We start from the raw sequence: 21,144 nt of genomic DNA, 5'->3' as shown, positions 1-21,144 counted from the left end.
TAGCCGCACTCCACCTCGACTTCACAGGCCACAGATCCCCATCACATCCCTCCCACACACCACTGTGTCCTGTGATCAGTCTTGGAATTTTAACTGGAATTTAAAGCTCATGTGATTCACAGAATGTCAGGTATTCTGAAATTCAATTTGCATTCCGGTGGTCTGTTGATATGGACTTGATGTTCAGCCTATTGTTTTAGATGTGTTTTTACTGTAGCTTCTTGTGTCTAAATATGCCACATGGTTCAGTGCTATAACCCTAAAAGGTAAATAATACTTTTAAAAGAGTACTTATTACGGAAATAATCTATTTTAAAAGAATATACTGTGTACTAATATACCATCGTGTACTAAGACCGACAGAAAATAAAAAGTTGCGATTTTCTAGGCCAATATGGCTAGGAACTATACTCTCATTCCTGCGTAATAATCAAGGAACTGTGTAACCAGCAGTGCAATAATATTACGCAGCGCCTGAAAATAGTCCCCTGCTCTGTAATTTCCAACGTGACCGGCACTAAGTTTGTAATATCACTGCGCTGCTGGTACGGCAGCAGTTCCTTGATTATTACGCAGGAATGAGAGGATAGTTCCTAGTTATATTGGCCTAGAAAATTGCAACTTTTCATTTTCTGTCGGTCTTAGTACACGATGTAACTACAGAAGAGTCAAGGTTTAAATAGGAACAATATCGAAACTCTGGTCATTTTTTTTAGAGAGATGCTAAGGGTCTAATCAGATTCAATGATCTATGCTAAGCTATGCTAAAAGTGCTACCGCCAGACCCGGAGATCGCCAGAATGGATTCGAAAACGGTAAAACTCAACTGTTTAACTCTAGGGGAGTTGTAAAATGAGCCTATTTCCAAAATAAGTGTTCCTTTAAGATGGTGGTTTCCATAGCAGACTTGCTAACTAGCTTAAAGGAATAGTAAGCCATAATAATTTTATTGCAAACCTGTATGACTTTTTAATTCAGATATTTCTTTGCACCAGACAACATTGAACCCCACTGGTTTTCATTTGGATGAACAAAAAACTTTCATCAAAATATTTTCTCAGTGAGAATTTCTTGGTCAACCAGCATTTTTTATGGTTGTACACCTGCTATGCCAGCACCATACCAGCACCAAACCAGCGCTAACCAGCCTTGACCAGCATTCACTCAGTTGCCATACTAAGCATTGCGAATCCCCCTTTCATTTTTCAACAAGTGGTCTGTCTCCTCCCCCTCACACCGTCTCTGGCCTGCACGCTGATCACGCTTTCTCAGCTGGAGCTCTGAGATGTGCTATCCTCAGTTCAACAGGCTCTTGTTGTAGGTAGGAGGACACAGTATGTCTCTGCATAGAGAGGAACAGTGAGAGATAAAGCACGTTTAATTTACAGCCAAACAGACGTGTGAGTCAGAACGACGTGCTGAAGGGACATCCCGCAGAGCACAGATGCTGTGTCTACTCATGATTTGTTCACCACACGGCCCTGGGTTTGACCTTTCCTCTACTCAACCTCAATCAATATCAATGATCTTGTTAAGACGCATCCAAACACTCTGAAGTGCTTTAAAAGATCGAGTTTAAGTGCTGTTCCCTTTTGATTTGTGACTCATTTTCTATGTTAGTTTTTAGCAGCGAATCTAAAGTACCATAGGCGTGTACAGATACATTGAGTTCAACCTTGCACCTGAGTTACATTGTAGCCTCAGTTTATGTAATGTTTTATGTACAATAGAAGCTGCATATTTATGTGGTAGGTACTGTATATAAGGTTGAAAATCTGTCTAACAGTGTTCATCACCTTATGTTTCAGGTTTCAGAGAGGTTGAAAGTAAAGGTTTCTCAGTGATTACTCAGCAGTCACGTCTTCTTGGCATCATAGATCTTCCAGGACGCATTCTGGTGAGTCATCAGTAGAGTTTTTATATTTTCGCATTTGAAATATTATTATAAAACCTATTCACATAGGTTTTTTCCGATGAAACCTAGTGAAGCATCAAGCTAACCCTGGTGCCTTGATGTACACTGGTCAACTTTGAAACCATTAGCTCCTGACCTTTTGAAGCACCACTAAAGACTATACTATAGGACAATTTTAATAATTATATGGGCAATGTAGGGGTAAAAAAAAAAAAAAAAAAGAGTCTGATCCTGTGCATCTAGATACAATACGGTGCAAAATGGTGGGTGCATTCAAATTGTTTTAGTATTTTGCATTATTTTTAATCTCATGACCAGTTTTTCCCTCTCAAAATTGAGACAATCATTGCATCATTGTGAAAACCATCTCTAGGAGATGGCACCTGTGACTCAAATGGATGGACACATTATTTCCCCAAAATTGTATGTTTTGGTGGCTTACTGCAAGGAATAGTTCCAACCCATTTCCAAAAGTAGAGGTGCTAAAAAGTGCTGCTTCAATTTTTTCCAAAACAGATAAACATGACTGTGCCATTATTTTATTATGTCGATTCATGCGTGTATCATGGCAGTTCGGGAATGAAATGTCTGGTGGGTGGCGCTAAAAGGTTAATGTATCACATTTGAAAGCAACGTACCACCTACATCAAACTCTATCCTAAACCTAACTGATAGTGTTTAGAAAATACATTTGCTGAAGCATCCATGCCACTTTACCTGGTTTTGCTCAGCTTTGAGCACTTTTGTTCAACCTTGTTTCATGGGACTCATAACTGAACACTGAACAATGTGCGCTATACAAGTTTACTATGTCAATATATGGAGCCGGATATGTGATGCAAATATCTAAATGTATTAGTTTACAAGTCATGCACTATGGTAAAAGTGTTTTGAGGTGATAAAATAGTATTGTGTAATGAACTGTGCAATGATAATCCAGCATTGCTAGTCACCAGCATAAGGTGTTTTATGAGATGCTGGTTTGTTGATCTCCATCATTGGAAGCGGGAGAGCTGGTGGATCAGCAAACCAGCTGGGTTTTGCTTGAGAACAGCATGACTGTGCTAGTCCACCAGCTTGACCAGGTCTATAACAGCTTTAACCAACATAAACCAGCATGGACCAACATGTATTTTTCAGCAGGGGAGACTTTAATTATTGATCTGCCCCTTTAATCATAATTTCTGTAAAAAGGAATTAAAGTTGTTGGTGTTTCACTGCCACTTGTGTTCATTTCAGCTGGAAACTGCTGTGAATCGTATGTACAGTGAGCCTGGGTTGAATATTTCACACACCAGGTTGAATTTTTCACATTGCCACATGGAGAAAAAAACATTATTTAGCCATTTTAGATAGTAGAAATTTGTTGATAAAAAAAAAAAACACGCAAGTCATGGCAGATGTTTTGTTTTGTGGATGGTTTGATTTATTACTTTACTTACATCTTACATTCTTACAGTTTTGACTTAAACCACGTTCCTTTTAAAGTTGTTGATTAGGGATTTATTTGGCAAGTGTTTTTGTATGATCCTTTTTTCTCTTGAATTTGACTTTTTGCATATTAAACTCAAATACTCTTTTTGTAGTGTATGTTCACTCTTTAGTGTGCATACTTCTTTCTTAGCAGCCCTGCCGTGATCCGATCTCCAAATCTTTTCATGTCGAGGTCAAAGCATGACCGGTGAGATGTGTTGAAGCTCTGACATGAGTCATGCAAACGGGCCTTAACACCTTCACATGAAGATTAAAAAGCAATACCATGTCAGTACGGCAAATGTTAAATAAAGCCACGTTTTATTTGCTCAGAATCAAGCTCGGCATCGTCGTTCCTTAAGTGGTTGTCAGGGAAACAAATCACTGCCATGCTAAAGCCCTAAACAACTCACATAAATGTTATGTTTTCAGCATCTAAAGGGCAGAGATGCGAACGTGTCCACAAACAAACAATCCCTTGCATTTGTAACTGGAACATTTAAGAGGGTGCATTAGCCGAGCTCATGAAATATTGATTGTTATGCATTATTTCGTTTTATCTGTGATAATGGGTGCTTTGCCATCAGGCTCTGTAGAGGATCTGTTCGGTCTCCGGTCAAGCCGCGGGATCTTCTGGTTTGGAGTTCATGTTACATGCACTGTCCGGCAAAAGCAGATATCGAAATGTATAGCACTGATGTATTAGAAGCAGCTGACCGTTCATCTGAAATGTGACGGGGTTTTTTCCATTAAAAAGAACACCGATTTTGTCCTTGAACACAACACTCTGATGTTTGGAGAGTGTGTAGGCAGGTTGCTAGAGAATTAGCGTGTGTGGAGGTTGTGCAGACCACAGCCCATGGCCCACACTTGGCTTTGAGGAGGCTGAGAAACAATAAAGGGCTCCTGAGAGGGGGCAGAGAACCCTGCGGATACATGCAGCTTACACCGCCATGCATTCATATGCTGGTCCAGGTTGGTCTGTGTGGGTTAGTGCTGGTAATGCAAGATCAACCTCTGAACAATACAAATTTTCTCTGGGAACCAGAAAGGACCAATTTTTTTTAGCAGGAAGACCATGCTGTTTACACGTACTGTAAAACTTTTTGATGAAACTTTCTATCTTGCTGGTTCCCAGAGGTAAATGTTATTTCTCAGAGCTTACTCTTCCAGCTGAGTAGACTTGAGTTATTTTTCATACAAGTATAACCTTTATCTCAGGTTTATATCTCAGAAATAAAAATAGACTGAGATAATTAAATTATGTGGATCAGGTTAAGACTAACTTGGAAGAATTTGATGAAATGTAACTTTTAGGGCCATATGAAATCTGTTTGAATTTTTTCCAAATGATTATAAAAAAATTTTTTTTTCGTTTAAAATGTTCTGGAATCCATTTTTTCCCCATTTCAATTTTTCTGGATTCTGTTTGACTGCTTTTAGTAATCAAATTGAAACTTGTACAACTTATACAACTAATGATTTATTTTATTATTTTTATTATTATTATTTTTATTAAAGTGTCTTGCACTTACATGCCCAGCCCAAATAGGCTTAAAAGACACTAATGACATAAAACAAAAAATAATACACAAAGATGACCATTAAACAAAGAACATAGAAAGATGAACATCATACACAATACATTACCATCATTTTCACAATATAAACAAACAAAACAAGACAAGACACCGTCAATTTAGGTCAGGATATAAATTTCTTTGCCTAAGTTTCCACGCTTTTTCCATATATCTAGCCAGACTATAGATTTCATTTTCAAAAAGCCAATTCAACATATCCCCATCCGTCATCCAAAACAAATCAGGCTTTTTATATTGAATTCTCTCAAACATACCCGTTCTAAAATCATGATATAACGGGCAAAAAAACAAAAAATGCCATTCATCCTCAACAACCATTAAATCACAGGGAATAATGAAATCTGTTTGGTATACTGAATATTTGTTATACTGAATATTAAAATAAAATAAAATGCATATTTTAAAAAAAAATAATTATATAAATTGTATACATTTACCCCTGGTTTCACAGACAAGGATTAAGTCAGACTAAAATGCATGTTTGAGCTGTTTTAACTGCATAAGAGCAACTTGCACTAACACATCTTAAAATATGTCACTGCTATTGTTTTATCTGAAGATGCACACCAGTAATTTCTTTTCTTCTAAGGCACGTTTATAAAAGCCACTTAAATGCCCGAATTGAACTAAGTGAAACTGGGCCTTTATTTAAGAAGTAGCCTATTGAGTATTATTTGTCTGATAAAAATAACTGGGATCTAGCCCAAACAATTATTTGGTAATATTTAATGAGGAGTAAGAAAATATGAATACATTAAAACATTTATAAAATGTAATATTTAATAATAAAAAATTAAGAGTTAAAATATATACAGAAAAATAAGCAACCATTATTCTATTTTTTGTTGTTGTATTGTTTTAAGTATTATTTTCCTGACAAAAATCACCGCCAACATAATCTGATTGCTATTATTGGATATTAACAGCAATTTGTTAAAAGTTCAGCAAAGATGACAATTGGTCCCCTGGGAAATTTGGCAAATTCCATTTTTATGACTGGATTCTGCAATTCTTGCCGCTTTCCCCGCATTGTGATAATCATAAGGCCCTAGACTTTTGTGGACAATGTTTAGATTTCTTCTATACCTCAAAAGGAGAAATTATTATTATTACATGTGTCCAGGAAAAATAGCAACCAGCCTCACAAATGTAACGTCTGCACGTGTGCCTGGAATTCACTGGTGGAAACTCTCACTGTTGGGCTGTTTCTTTTAAGAACTACATGAAGAAGAAGATTGAAAATGACAATATAATCAACAGAAGATTGTGTAAACAATACAGCATGAATATGCAAGCAGGTGCTGCTCGGAAGGTATCCGCATTTGTAACTCAAATTTGAAAGAGTATAAAGATGATGCAACTCCTGAGGAAAATGTTATTGCACATATGGCTCAGGAGACTTGGAGTTATTTTTAATTTAAGTATCAACTTTATCTCAGGTTCCTCCTAAAAATCCCTTAGAAGAAATAAAATAGAAACAACTTTTGTTTAGTACGCTATAAAATTATCTTCGCTCTGATCATTTGGCAAGAACTTGTAAGAATTTGATGAGAAATAGAGTTTCTTTTCATTGTGGACAATGTTGAAATTTATTCAAAGGAGAAACATATGAGATTATTGAGGATTTTCCATTTGCTCTCCATTTATTTTAAATTATATCATGGAGAAATCATCAAGATAGTTAAGAAGCTTATTGAGCACGAGTTTCTTGACGTCCAATTGTAGCCTGACCTCGGCCTGCTCTGACCTTTAACCCCCACCTTTGAGTCAGCAGACCTTGCTCTCCCACAAGGTGTACTGCGAATGCAAGAAAAGCCATAAAATGGCCCAAATAAATCATGTTCAATCTCAAAACCCTTAGGGTTCAAAGAAGGATATGCTTTTTTGGGGTGTTTTATAGCCATTTCAGGAACTTTTATCCCAGTCTCCCTCTGGTACACCCTGTGTTAATACCTGGTGGTGCTCTCTTTCAACGCCGAATTGGATTGCTTAGGCCTTCGGCACCAAACTCGGATAAGCGTGGCAGATGCAAGCTGTAAAGACTGTCCCAGGGCCGTGCTGGTGTGGAGCAGAGCGGTCTCTGACAGAATGAGAGATTGCACTAGCTGGTTCAGATGAGCCTACTGGAGATCACTTTGTTTTGAAGGGCGGTGAAGAGGAGAGGAACGCACTGTGATTCATGCTCCCCTAATGGAAAGCTCTCAGTGCCATGGAGTACACACTTTAGTACAACACACTCACACTTATTCATCCACACACACACACACACACACACACACACACACACACACACACACACACACACACACACACACACACACACACACACACACACACACACACACACACACACACACACACACACACACACAATCCTTCTCAGTCCCCCCGAGAAGGTAGAAGAATAGGGGAACCATTGTTGAAAATGCTGCCGGCCTGATCTTATGACACCCTGTTAACCTATAACTTCTGAAAATAGATAGTGGCCCGCTGGGATTTGGCTGCTGCCGTCATCCTTTATCATAATTTGATGGAATTTAGCACCGTTAGCCTGAAATGCATCTCTGATCAAATTATAGAAGTTCAAACAGAGTGTCTTATGCAAATGTCTTCGGAAAAAAGAGACAGAAGCAGATGCCTTTCTTGCCGTTCCAGGTCAATTTATGGGGCTTTCAGCCGTGTCTTAGTGGAAGGAGTGTTCTCTCCTCTTTCTCTCACATAATTGAAGAACAAACTCCTCGAAGCGTTTGACTGGCATATGATCTCTCAGAGAGTTTTCGAACTTGAACTCAAGACTCCTTTAAAGCGGATTGAACTCGACCATCTCGGGTGCTAGTCTGAGTCGAGGGGTCAAGGCTTGGCTAATAAGCTTTGACAGTCTGGTTTATGCCGTGACTAATTATGCGGTTAAAAAGTATCTTTTGCTGGAGTATATTAAAAAATGTCTTCAGTTTTATGCAAAACGGTTCAATAAAATTGACAAAATCACAACAGCAATATATGCGTAATGGTTTTTACGCATTTGGAAAACACTTTTATCCTTTGTGTTGCTAATGCCTTTCCATGTAGCAGCTGTGCCACAGAAGTACATATTACTGTTGTATAATCATTTTCTATTATCCCTATTCATTTATTAATAATAGTAATAATCATTTATTTTATTTTATTTTATTGAGTTTTATTTACTTTTGTTTATAAAAAAATAGTTTTACAATAATTATAAATTAAATAGGGCTAATAAAACATTTAAATAATTTATACCAATAAAAATCATTTAAAAATAACAGAAACTACATATTTCAATATACAAATATACTGTATATATGGAAAGTTGGATAGAATGGACAAAAGATCTGAGTCCTCTTTTAAGGTCAGAACCCGTAAAAGTGCGTAGAAATGTTGCTTATTTTCTACTTGGTTCATGTTCTAGTCCACTGATATAGGTTTTGTTTTAAAGAGGGCTGTATAGTGTCTATTTTAGTACTGATATATGATTATTATTATTTTTTCATTAGAAAACATATCACACCCACTTCTCAGTAATGTATCCTCAAACACAAGGTGGCATCCAAAAAAGCTTTCATATCTGGTTTTCCTGCTAATGCTAACAGGCTCCTCTGAGATCCAGCAACATCCTTCAACATCTGAGCTGGAGTGTGTGTGTGTGTGTGTGTGTGTGTTATTGATGTGTAGTGCTGAAAGTGAGTTAGAGATGCTGTTTGTAAATGAGAGATGACAGTGTGAGACATGACAGCTCCCTCTCGGTTTTTATCCTGTTCGTATTTTTATGTGCAAACAGTTTCATGAATAATGCAAAGGCAGGTTAAATGATGTCACAGATGCAGAATAAGCTCAGTGTTTGTTATTAAAATGCATGTGCTGTTTCCGTGAACGTGGGTGTGTTTACTGTGAGGGGAAGTGAGTGCGTGAAGCCTCCTGCTATTTTGTGGGCAATGAAACTGGGAGACATAGGCTATATGCCTTGGTTGGCTAGAGAGATCGAGAAGATTTAAAGAGGTGAGTTAGTCTCAGCCGCCAGAGAAGTAGCGTCTGAGTAGATAGACAGATAGTCGACCCAAAAACTGGGTGAAAATAATATTGGCAGCTTCCCGTTCCCCCGCTCACAACACAACTTGCTTTCTATTTTCCTAGTTGAAAGGCCAGGCTGCTCGCGCAAACCCCCAGATTCAAAACACTGTTGTCATGTAGGAGGGGTTTCAGCTTTTCTTTGTGGAAAATGAATACATAAGAATATAGATTAAGATCTGCTCAGGTTGAGATGGAAAGTCATATGACCTTCAAGACTGCAGACTCATTCTTATACAATAGACTTTTTAAACAGCTTGTGAATGTATGTATCGACTTTTGCTGTGAAGTCCCATGTAGTCTGATTGGATCTTGCACCACACCATCTGGGACCAGAACAAAAGAAATTCCTCGTAAGTGGTCATGATTAATTCTCAGAAGGTCACAGCAGACGCCCAGCAGTGCCACAGCCTTGGACGTGATGTGTGTGCGCCTTTCCAAAGCCTCCACAGTCATAATCTGTGTGACGTACGTAGGCCAATAAGAGCTGTGCGTGTAAACCTCACTCTCCTGGCCTCAAGAGGCGCGCTAGCGACTGCACTGTCTTTAGCGTCTTTGTTAGCGCGCCCTCCTCCCGCGCCAGAGACCCCGGTTCGAATCCCACTAAGAGCGTCTCCTGGCCATACATTTAGGTAGGGCACATTCTGGGTCTTAGCGCTAGTTTATGATAAATATCTTGTAAGCTTTATATTCTAACCGCTGAGCACATCAGACACACTTTTGCCAATTATTCAGTCTGAGGGTGGTGCTCTAATGATGATTGACAGACTTTAGGAGACATGACAAACACATGCCATTAGAATTGACCCTTCGTAGGGAGTTTGATTGACAGGTGATCTGACCAATCATACTTCGCCATCCGCCATTTTATCCGACGAAGCAGTCAGGAGAGTTAGTAGATTAACATGGGAGGATTTGAACTTGAGAAGCGGAGTGTACTGACGCCTTTCCGCGGTTAAAACAACATTCCTTCTGATGTTCATTCATGTTTATTTGATGCTATAAATGAACTAGAATGAAGAGATGATCGGTTCACGAGCAGCTTTAACAGAGGCGACACAGCGATCTGACAGACACATTAAAGAGCCACAAAATGGTATTTATTGTTTACATTTCTTTTAAAAAATTACCAAATTTGAAAGGTGAGACTTTGTTTATTATCAAACATAACCCAAAAGTAACCTGGTCTGTCCTCTCTGTCAGCGCGTTGTCAGTTTCTCTCTGCTCCGCGATGTATTTTTCACTGCGTGAGAACATGGTGTGGCGTGAGAGCGGCGTAGCTTGTCGGACATAGCAACAGTAACTAAAGGGGACGGGTCTTTGCGAACGGTCAATTGCCTTAATATATTTATTGCGTCCGAATGTTGATTTAGAATGTTGCAAGTTAGGAATTCCAGTGAGGAAAACAAAGACATGTCTATTCTCAGAACAAACTTAAAACAAACACAACAGAACTACAGTATATAAAAGCTATTCACATGAGCATGTTTAAACTAAAGGGTTTATACTTACATTCATTTGATACGTACCTTCACACTGGAAGAACAGACATGCCAACTAGTTACTGACCTGATGTAGACGCATAGCTGATCCGGACTGATAGCGTCTTGTTCTGGAGCGAGGTTTACGTAAGGTCACGTCACGTGAAAATTAGCTGGGCAGCCAGAAATCTGCCCCAATGGCTCTCAATGAGGGCATGCTGCAGTTCCACTTTTCACCACAGATTTACATTGGAAATTTGTGGGGAGCTGTAGTATCATCATAGCCTGGCTCCGCCCTCCTACATACTTCCGCTCAATTTTCATTTTCCTTCAGAACTACGTCTGGGTTTGCGGTGTATTCTTGGGTTTTCTCCGGTCAATTTTTTACCGGTCCAATCAGCGAACAGAGGGAGTGGCTGAGAACGATGACGTTGAGGTCGTGCGCTAGTTTGAGTTGTAGTTTCGTCATGACCAAACGTTAGCGATTGGTTATGGCAAATCCAGAGTGGCTCTGGGCAGATCCAATAGTTCTTCAACTTCAACAGAGAACCCGCCTTCAATTCAAGGAAGTTAACGCTTGTCAATGGAGAGAGGCCAGACTCTCTGTACAAATGAAATGTACGAGAGTCTGGTAGGACCAGGCTAGTATCATCAAACACATGCCTGCCGAATCCATGCGCTACATTTTAATATATCCTGCTCACTTAAACACAACTTAAAATAGTCTAGAAAATGTATATTCTATTATTAATTCAGTGCATATAGAGGTCTACTCTAGGGGTCGAGTAGGACTGGTTACATATGTGTTAGATGTTAGTGCCTCCTGCAATTCCCTAATGTCTCCTGGTTTTCCATGACTATGAGAGCCCTGCCAAGGAGATGAACCTTTTGTGCATGCACTCAATATGAGAGATGGTGAGTTTGCATTTGACAATAGTTATTCAACCCAGGCTCATTGGAAAAACATGCCTCTATTCTTCCAAAACTCCAAAAACGTCTGTGCATACAATTTATTTTCCAGCTGAAATCACCACAAGTGATGGTGAAACACTAACAATTTATATTCCTTTTCACACAGATTGCAGGGACAGATAATTGATTAATATAAACTTCTTTTTTGCAAAGTTCCTTTTACAATATTAAATGATGACCTCAAAACACTTTTTGATTTGTATCTTTTCCATATAGTAAATTTGCTCTCACCTGGTACAGCTCAAAGACTTGTAGAAGCCATCTAAGGGGCCATTTACATGCCACTTAAGTTCACTATTTTAAATGTAGACGCTCAATTAGATTGTTTTTTCCCAGGCAACTTTAGAGATTAAAAAATCTCAACTTTCAGAATGCCACTAGCGCGCACCGCAGGTCATGTGACAAGAACCAACGATCACCTTCGAAACAACATCGAAAGCTCAGCTAAGATGGATGAACAGTTGATCAAAGCTGTACAGAATGGGGTTTTTATTTAACTATTATACTAGTATACCACAAATATAACTAGTAGTAGAGCTAATACAAAGGCTGGAAATCCATTTATCCTTTGCTGAGTTTTCCACACGTTTTTGGACACAACATGTGAACTCCCCCTAAAATAGCATGGTTTGCTTGTGTTAAAGATAGCATGACATGGAAGTTACAACTTACACTTTGGAACTTGATTTTGCCCATGGGAAATTGATTAAATGGTTAGATGGTTGTGGTTTGCTATTGGTCGATCTCATGTGAGTGACAGGTTGTCCCGCCCTCGCGCCAATAAACACATCATCAGAGAAGAGATGTCGCTGCAAGAGGAAGTTATTTATATTAAAGATTATGAGGGCACATTAATTCAAAAAAGTAATGATGTGCACGGATAAATCATTTTAAAACAAACACTGCAATATCCCATTATTAAATCATATTTTTTCCATTATGATTTCATGGAGACTATAAAACTATTGGTTAGGTTTACACTAGAGTTTAGTAATAAAATGTTATTTTCAAACACGATATAGATTTACCTTTTAGTGGCACTCACCGGACATTTAATTTTCGAACTGCCACGATATTTACAACAAAAACTATAATTAAATGTTGCAGATAAAACTGAACGTGCTTTATGTGGCACTTACTGGACTTTAAAAGAGTTGCGAAATATGCAAGAAGCAACGTAATATCATTTTGCAGGAATGTCGCCGTTGGCACTGTTTTGCAGTTATTGATATGATGATTGTTCTGACCTTTTAATCCCCCCGCAATAAGGGTTAAAGGTCACATTTCGCTAATGAAAGGGATGTTGAGCTAATGGATGGCTTCACCACAGATATTTCTCACACCCCTCAGCTACATGTGACCTTTAACCCTTTATTTGTGGGGCGTGAGAAGGTCAGAAGAATCATTGTGCCAATATATAATAACAGACACAAACTATCTCCATCTGTCATATTGAGCACATGCTCAGTGTTTTCATCTTCATCCCTGACAAGGTTTCATCTGGAAACATCTGAGAATTTTAAAATCGCAAATTCCAGGCCTGGAAACATTATAGAAAAATCATATATTGAATGTTTTTGTAATTATGCTCAGCTTGTAGATATTTCATACACTCGATACTGCACCTTATGGAAGCTTGTTTCTGCCATGGAATAAAACAATTTAAAAGATAATTGTGAGTTGATATCACAATTCTGACTCTTTTTTATATAAAGTCAGAATTGTGAGATAATTTTTTTTTTGCAATTCTCAGAAAAAGAGTCCCCCCTCAACTGGACTTTATAACTTGCAATTGCGAGTTTATATCGCGCTATTTTGAGATAAAAAGTCAGAACTGCGAGATGTAAACCTGCAATTGTGAGAAAAAAGTCAGAATTGCAAGATAGTCACTATGAACTTTTTTCATTTTTTATTCGGTGCCAGAAATAAGCTTCCATAACAAGTGAAGTTAAAATAATTTTCCATATCCAGTAATCATGACTGGATAATTCATGGAATATTCTAGGAAGTGAGAACCCTGCACTGACCAATCAGCTACTGAGCTCAATTAATACCTGCCCCATCATCACCATGGCAACATGTTTGGTAACTCTGGTCAACAATTCAACAAAAATTCTCAGAAAAAGAGTCCCCCCTCAGAATGTGACTTTATAACTCGCAATTAAGAGCTTATATCACGCAATTCTGACTTTATAACTTGCAATTGCGAGTTTATCACACAATTCTGACTTTATAACTTGCAATAGCGAGTTTATATCGCGCCATTCTGAGATAAAAAGTCAGAACTGCGAGATGTAAATTAGCAATTTTGAGAAAAAAGTCAGAATTGCGAGATAAAAAGTCACTATTTTAAATGTTTTATTCTGTGCCAGAAACAAGCTTCCATATCTTTGTGAGTGAAGTTAAAATTATTTTCCACATAATTCATGGAATATTCTAGGAAGTGAGAACCCTGCACTGACCAATCAGCTGCGGAGCTCTCATAATACCTCCCCCATCACCATGGCAACATGTTTGGTAACTATGGTCAACATTTCAAAAAGTGGCCTTCTTAATTAGTGTAATTAGCCCAATCAGTAAAGAGACATAGGGATAAAGAGCACATTCTTTTCTTCATATCGAAGCTGTTTGCTTAATGAGACGTTTTCTCTGGTTTAAGAGAGTATAATACGACTCTGGTGTGGACGTGTGGGTGTATGAAGAGCTGATTAAGTTCCCTCAGCAGAGTGCAGGCGGAGGTAAGATGCTGTCTGTATTATTTCAGTCATGTCTGAGGTCTCAGATACAGTCGCCGTTCGGGATGCCAGAAGCTGACGCTGCGTTTGGGTGAAACTCTATTTAGAAAAGCTGTCTGGAGCCGGAGATTGGGGTGACCGCAGGCCGAAGAGAGACAGCACTTAGTAAAGTTTGCTAACCCGTAAGCCGACCTCTCCTGCGTCTCATCCTGCACTTGTCAGGACTAAATAAATTGTCGCTTTTCCATCAGCTTTATGTGTGCGTGTCAGTATCGATCATTTTCGCTCACACCCCCATAACAACACCTCATAGTCCTCACGCTATATTCCGTTCCCATCAGCCACGGGGAGCGCAGGATAAGCACAATGCCACTTGTTTTGGAGACTTTTTGACCTCTTGACCCGTGTAAATCCTCTGCGGTGACCTAGGTATTATATTTCTTGTTGTTTCGTAGTGGTCGTGTCAAAGCCGCCTGTCCCGACGGCGCTCGTGAGTTTGTTCACACTCAGAGAGGAGGATTAGGGAGTGTTTTTACTGCAGGTTGGCATTGTTAACATCATTTCCTTCCTACACAACTCCATGAGTCATAAAATGTGCTGGTGTCTGTATTCTGGGAGAGAGGAAGACTGATGAAGAGAAAGTTTGTGAATAAATTAATGGCAGATGTCATGCAGAGTGTTTTAGTGGATCGGACAACAGAGGAAACGCTCCAGATGATTCAGTTTTTATCCCTCACACAATGGCTAAACCAGAGCTTAGTCCTTAAATGCTAATCTCTGGGATTCTACAGACATTATTTTTCGGTGAATTTGTCACAGAGATTGTGATATTTTGTTCACAAGGATTAGAATATGCAGCTGTCGCAGCCGTAAACTCATATGCACAACACATCTGTGGTGCCACTCATGTGCAATGCAGGTTTCGTGACGTTTCATGATTCATTTAGAATGCTGTGTTCTCTCCGTCACGGTCTTACTATTTGTTAATCCCAAAATCAAAAGAGAAATTGTATTTTTGTTACTTTTTTATGGTGAATTTATGATTTTCTTTTTTTGTATTACATAACAAGAATTGGATGTGTAGATGTGATCTGATATTTAAAATAGATTTGGAATGTTGTCTAAAATGTAATATGTTTGCATTATCCTTTTCCTAAATTTCTATAGTTTCTGGGTTCCGTTTTAATGGTTTAATTAAATATTAATAATTAAAAAAATGTCCAATCATATAACTTTGATTTTATTCATCTATAAATCTAAAACATTTTTATTAATCTTTACAAATGTAACAATTAATTTAAAACATTAAACATAAATGTGTGATACATTGTATTTTTATTATGACTTAAGAAGTACATTCTATTCTACAAGAGTAATTCTGTCACAATTTCTTCAAGTAAAATTTTTAGTTTAATTTGATAATTTAAATCACAAATCATTTATACATCAGGGCACTGTATATATGCTGATTAAAATACAAATGATTGTATTACAGTAATATTTAATGATAATCTAATTAGGCCTATATAATTGTCATTGAAAATAATAAAACATTGTAAATCTTTGAGAGTATTGAGAAGTACAAAAAACTCTTTTATGATAATGCAGTTTTTTTTGTGCAAAGTTCTGAAAATAGTCACAATGCAAAAAAAAAATTAAACCCAATAAAGTGGGTTTTATTTTCCTAATTAGAGATCTATTCATTTATTTTCTTCTTTTGATGTTTGGGTAAAATATGAACTGGGCATGTTTTCATTAGTTTTACTCACAAAATTTACAAATAAAAAAGTTACCAAAAGGGACATATTTATGTAGCCACTTTGTACCGTAAATGGTGAAGTGATTCATCAGTTGCAGCGTGTGTGTTTGTGTGTGTGTGTGTGTGTGTGTGTGTGTGTGTGTGGCTTAAACAGTTGTTAGAGAAACCCAATGCCCCCCCCCCCCCCCCACACCACACACACACACACACACACACACACACACACCCACACCCATGCAAAGGACTCCCCTTCGTGTGATAGATTAGTAGTGTCTCACTCCATGGTGTCCTGGTTTACCGCCACACCTCCCAGTTCCACCCCCCAGGCTTCTCCAGTGACCTTTACTTCCTTAATGAGGAGACAACACGAGGCGTTAACTTATCAAACATTCATTTGGCTGTCATCTTATCCTGAGTACAACTCAGCGTGTGCAGTCATGGAAGTTTATTGTCAAGGAAAAATTACCATCTCTAATAGTAACAAAAAAGATTTTCACAATATCCAAAAATTGGTGAATTAATAATATTAAATAATAAAGTGCGACGTGATCTCAGTTGTGATTAGATTGGATTGTTTGGTAGATTGGATTAATAGTATTGGCTAATATTTTGCCTTTGTATGTAGACTACTGTTTTGATGAAAGATTATGAGTTGTCTGCTTGTAACATTGTAACTTGGTGCAAGTTTGACACTAAACCTTCAAAGTGCAGACAGTGATTACCAGACAATTCACATGATGTATGCAATGTTTGCGTTGCATTGACAGTTCCAACTTCACACATAAGTGATTTTAACACCTTTTACTTCTCCAACAGTGTCTTTTAGAGTACAGAACATGAGATGTATAAAACTATCACACTTTATGTTAACACTTTAACATGGCACAGTTACACATGTTACTTACTATAGTAATAAGAGTAAATGATGCATAATCACAAGTAACTAACCCTAAAATAACCGTAACCCTATAGTAAGTGCACATTAATGTTAGAGTACTCACTCGTGTAATTACACTGTTACAACGACACCTTAAAATAAAGTGTAACCATCTTTATTAAGCCATATTTAATGCTTTGATTTAGTTGTTGTTGTTGTTGTTGTTGTTGTTATATTCATTATTAACTGAGTTTTAATTGATGCAATTGAATATAAATCAAATATGCATTATTAATAAATGAAAAAGTATTATGCTGTATTTAATGCTTTTTAGTATGAACAGAACCCACAAGGTTTCATAGGGGATGGAAAAAATGATGAGATGGGAATAAAAATTATTTTTCCTCCAATATCATGTTTTTTCCATCACCACGTCCCCTTAGGCTCTGTCCATAGGTATGCTGACACGTGTTATCATTGTGAAACAACTTGAATATGTACTTGAATATGGGCCTTTAGATTAACGTATGCTAAAACCAGGCAAATTTTAATTTCATATCTTTATCCAGTTTGTTCTTTTCTAAGAACAAATGTGCAGTAATGGCCAAATATCATGTCTGGCCTAGGAAAATTGACATCTTCAATGTTCGCCCTTTAATCAAATATTGTTTTAATATTTTGTGAGCATATTGCGTAGTTGTACTTAAGATTCAATTGTTTTATTTGTAACAACGAAATGAAACGAAATGAGACATAATTTTCAGCCATGCTGACATACAAAGACATTTTGAATTAACACAGTCTCACCCCAAAACGTCACATACTGACGGGTCTTGACCATACGGCAACATACGACGAAAAGGGTACCCTTTAACGTCCATATGTGACGATTCGGGTATGGTTGGGTTCAGGTATGCGTTAGGGTACCGCTAGGAGGCGCTGCTGGTGCGCTTATGTCTGCGTCTCATATTGACGTTATAGGGGTACCCTTTTCGTCGTATGTTGACGTATGGTCAAGACCCGTCAGTATATGACGTTTTGGGGTGAGACCGGGCTGTTTGAACAAATGCAAAAACAAGAGAGAACCAATGAACTATTAAGAACTGATTATGTTGTCAATGTATGCTTTTTACTGTGAGCCTTTTGTTTTTCTATGCATTTTTTTGTGTGTGCATAGTATAAAACCTGCAGCTGTATCCCAGACAGCAACATAAGCCCCTTTCACACAGCGCGTTGATCCCGGGAAATTGCCGCGAAATTGCCAGAGTGCCTTCTGTGTGAACGCAAACACGTCCCGGCATCGATGCCGTGTTGGGGATCTAGTAACATTGCCGGGATCAGTCCCGGAACGCGCCCTGTGTGAACAAAAGCCAGGATCAATGCCGTAAGGGGTGTGCCATCGCGCGACTCTAGAAAGTTTGTGTTCGTCATCAACAAAGAAAGAACGAAAAAAAGTCTGCAAACTGGAACGAAGCAGAGACCAGGAGCTCCTCACTATCCACGCTGAAGCTGAGAGCGCTCGCCAGCTTCGTGGAACGGTACGCGATGCGTTAGTGTACATGTTTTCGACGCGTACGTTACACGTCTCATCCTGACGTCACGTGTCTTTACGGGATCTTACCGGGATGTGTGTGAACACACTCACAGATCCCGAAAAATCACTGGCAGTGTGAATGAACCAAAATCAAACGATCCCGAGACAAAATATCCATGTATTTTCCGGAATCTCTGTGTGAATGGGGCTATAGTGTCTGCCCAGATCCGGCCCACATCTGGTGAGCGTTGAATCCACATGTCCCAGATGTGGCCCGGATCTGAGCCGACACTGTTGCTGTCTGGGGAGGCCTTTTATTCCCCAAACAATTTGATCAGATAAACACCTAAACCAAATTTAGTTATTTGTCCTTCCCTCGTATTTGAAATATTTTCCTAATATTTGGATGGTTTAATTGAACTCGTAGGCTCATTAAAAACAATGATCCCCTCTGGACTTCACTTCAGGCCGCTACTGTATATCCCAACCTCCTCTGGAAGTGTGTCAGCGTAGATATCCCGATTCCAGCGTAGAGAATGAGATGATGTGTTTGATTAAGAGACTCTCCAGCCCATCTGCTGCGATAAGAGCTTCTAATGAGAGCCTGCAGAAATCTGAATGACAAAACAAGCCGGTTCATTGTCTGATAAGAATGCTTGATTACGCTGGCTCGCGTCGTCTGTCTGCGCGCGACTATCTCTTCTGCAGGATCACGCCGCTGGTCAAAGCTTCCCAGACTCCTGCATTCCTGCACAACCCATCTTTTGTCATGCAGCAGCAGTTATTTGGAAGGTGACACCCTTCCCCCCTCTTTCTCCCAAGTACATGCCAGTCATCTTTCATTAAAGGAAGAGAGGGAGGAACGGAGGAGGAGTGAGAGTGAATGAGCCAGCGGAGGTCAGGGCATTTGGTAAATCCGGTGAGGCTCGCAAGGAAGGTTTTTCTGTCATGGAGAAGTCAGCAGCAGCGACGTAACTTAAAAAGCAATTACAATATAGTTTAGAGCGTAAAGAGAGATTTTGGGGGAAAGACAGAGCAAAGGAGAGAGGCTGAGAGACGCCTTTGATCCGAATGCGAGACGCAAACCTGCCGTGGCATGCCAGCGGAGAGGTGGAGGGAAAGAGGGAAAGAGGGAGGAGTTTTGCTCTCCTTCCCTCTCAGACACACACACACGAACCCACACAGGTAGAGCAGTTCAAAGTTTGCCACTCGTGATTTATATCAGCTCAAAATCTCACGCACTGTAACTTCATTCAGCTGTCAGACCGTCATCACAGAAGAGAAAGCGAGAGAGAGAGAGAGAGAGAGGGAGAGGGAGAGGGAGAGCTGGCCTTGGCGCTGAGCAGAGGTGAAGATAAGTGCGTTCTTTCAGCTCTGAATGCTGGCTTTGTGTGTGTGGCTCCTTTTTCTTGCTCTGTTTTTCTCCCTGGTGATATGAGTCTGTCTTCTATTGTAGCATGAGGTATTGTCCGACTTTTTCTTCTTTCTCTCCACGGTGTAAAAGTTGCAGTGTTTTTGTGGTGCACAGATACTTTACAGGAGAGACGAGTGAAGAGTGAAGGTTGGATTGGGGTTAGTTGATAGAATACACACCGGTTATCAAATCTTTCTATGGAATTTCCCCATACAACATGGAAACCCAATATGTGTGTTTGTGTTTGTGTTTGTGTTTGTGTGTGTGTGCGCAATGGGTGTGTGGTGTTTGCTGAGGTGAAGTCCTTTGTGTGTGTGTGTGTGTGTGTGTGTGTGTGTGAGGGGGGTGGGGTTGCACTTTAGGGAGAGTATTATTAAATACATTTCACAAAGAGTATTAAGTTTGGAATCATTAAAAACAAAAAAAGTAAAATGTTTTTTTTTTTATGCTCACCAAGACTATTCATTTGGTCAAAAATACAGTAAAAATAGTAATATTGTGAAATATTATTACAGTTTAAAATAACGGTTTTCTATTTTAATATAATTTTAAAGGTATTTTATTCCTGTGATAAAAGATGAATTTTCAGCATCATTACTCCAGTCTTCAGTGTCACATGATCCTTTGAGAAATCATTCTAATATGCTGATGTGGTGCATCAAGAAACATATATTTTTTTTTTTAAATATTAAAACAGAAAACAGTTCTTTGGAATTGTCACAATATTTGACAATATGTCTGTTTTTACCATATTTTTTATCAAATAAATGCAGTCTAGGTGAGCAGAGGAGACATGAAAACACAACGTGTGTGTGTGTGGGTGTGTGTGTGTGTGTGTGTGTGTGTGTGTGTGTGTGTGTGTGTGTGTGTGTGTGTGTGTGTGTGTGTGTGTGTGTGTGTGTGTGTGTGTGTGTGTAATGACTTGGTGAAGAAAGCAGGTTAGTCTTACCCTGTCAGCCTGTGTGACCATTTGAATGGAAAACGTTGAAGACAATGGTTTAATGATTTACATTTTAATTATCTTTAACTGTGTGGACTTTTGTCATGTGACTTCTCACCGTCTTGTTTGACTTAAAAAGAGGTTTGAGGTCAGCCTTGATTTCCTCACTGAGATTGTAATGTAAATAAGCACAGAAGGAAGCTCATCTTTATCACTTTAGATGTACTTCTTCTGAACATAGAGTTGATCTGAAATTACTTCTCTCATCTGGTGTTTTGTAGTATAGATACATTTTAAAATAAAAAAGAGCTTTTTGTAGAAAAAACCCTTCAGAATTGATCAATGTTCCGTTCTAGA

At 38.7% G+C, this 21,144-nt stretch overlaps 1 protein-coding gene across 13 annotated transcripts in view; it reads left to right on the top strand.

Annotated features, from left to right (window-relative positions):
* Positions 1-21,144, top strand: part of large2 (LARGE xylosyl- and glucuronyltransferase 2) — a 116,652-nt gene that overhangs the window by 68,690 nt on the left and 26,818 nt on the right. For 8 of the 13 annotated variants that reach the window (XM_079621506.1, XM_079621509.1, XM_079621505.1 and 5 more), the window contains one exon: positions 1,809-1,897. The exons of 1 other annotated variant lie outside the window; for it this stretch is intronic. The gene's annotated coding sequence lies outside the window, so the exon portion shown is untranslated. Of the gene's footprint in view, positions 1-1,808; positions 1,898-14,187; positions 14,267-19,596; positions 19,792-21,144 lie in introns of those variants that run through there. 4 more of the 13 variants (XM_079621515.1, XM_079621513.1, XM_079621514.1 and 1 more) reach the window with 3 other exon arrangements.

Source organism: Phoxinus phoxinus (genome assembly GCF_949152265.1).
Source record: "Phoxinus phoxinus genome assembly, chromosome: 8".
Classification (NCBI taxonomy): domain Eukaryota; kingdom Metazoa; phylum Chordata; class Actinopteri; order Cypriniformes; family Leuciscidae; genus Phoxinus; species Phoxinus phoxinus.
This window is presented reverse-complemented; position numbering and strand designations above follow the sequence as displayed.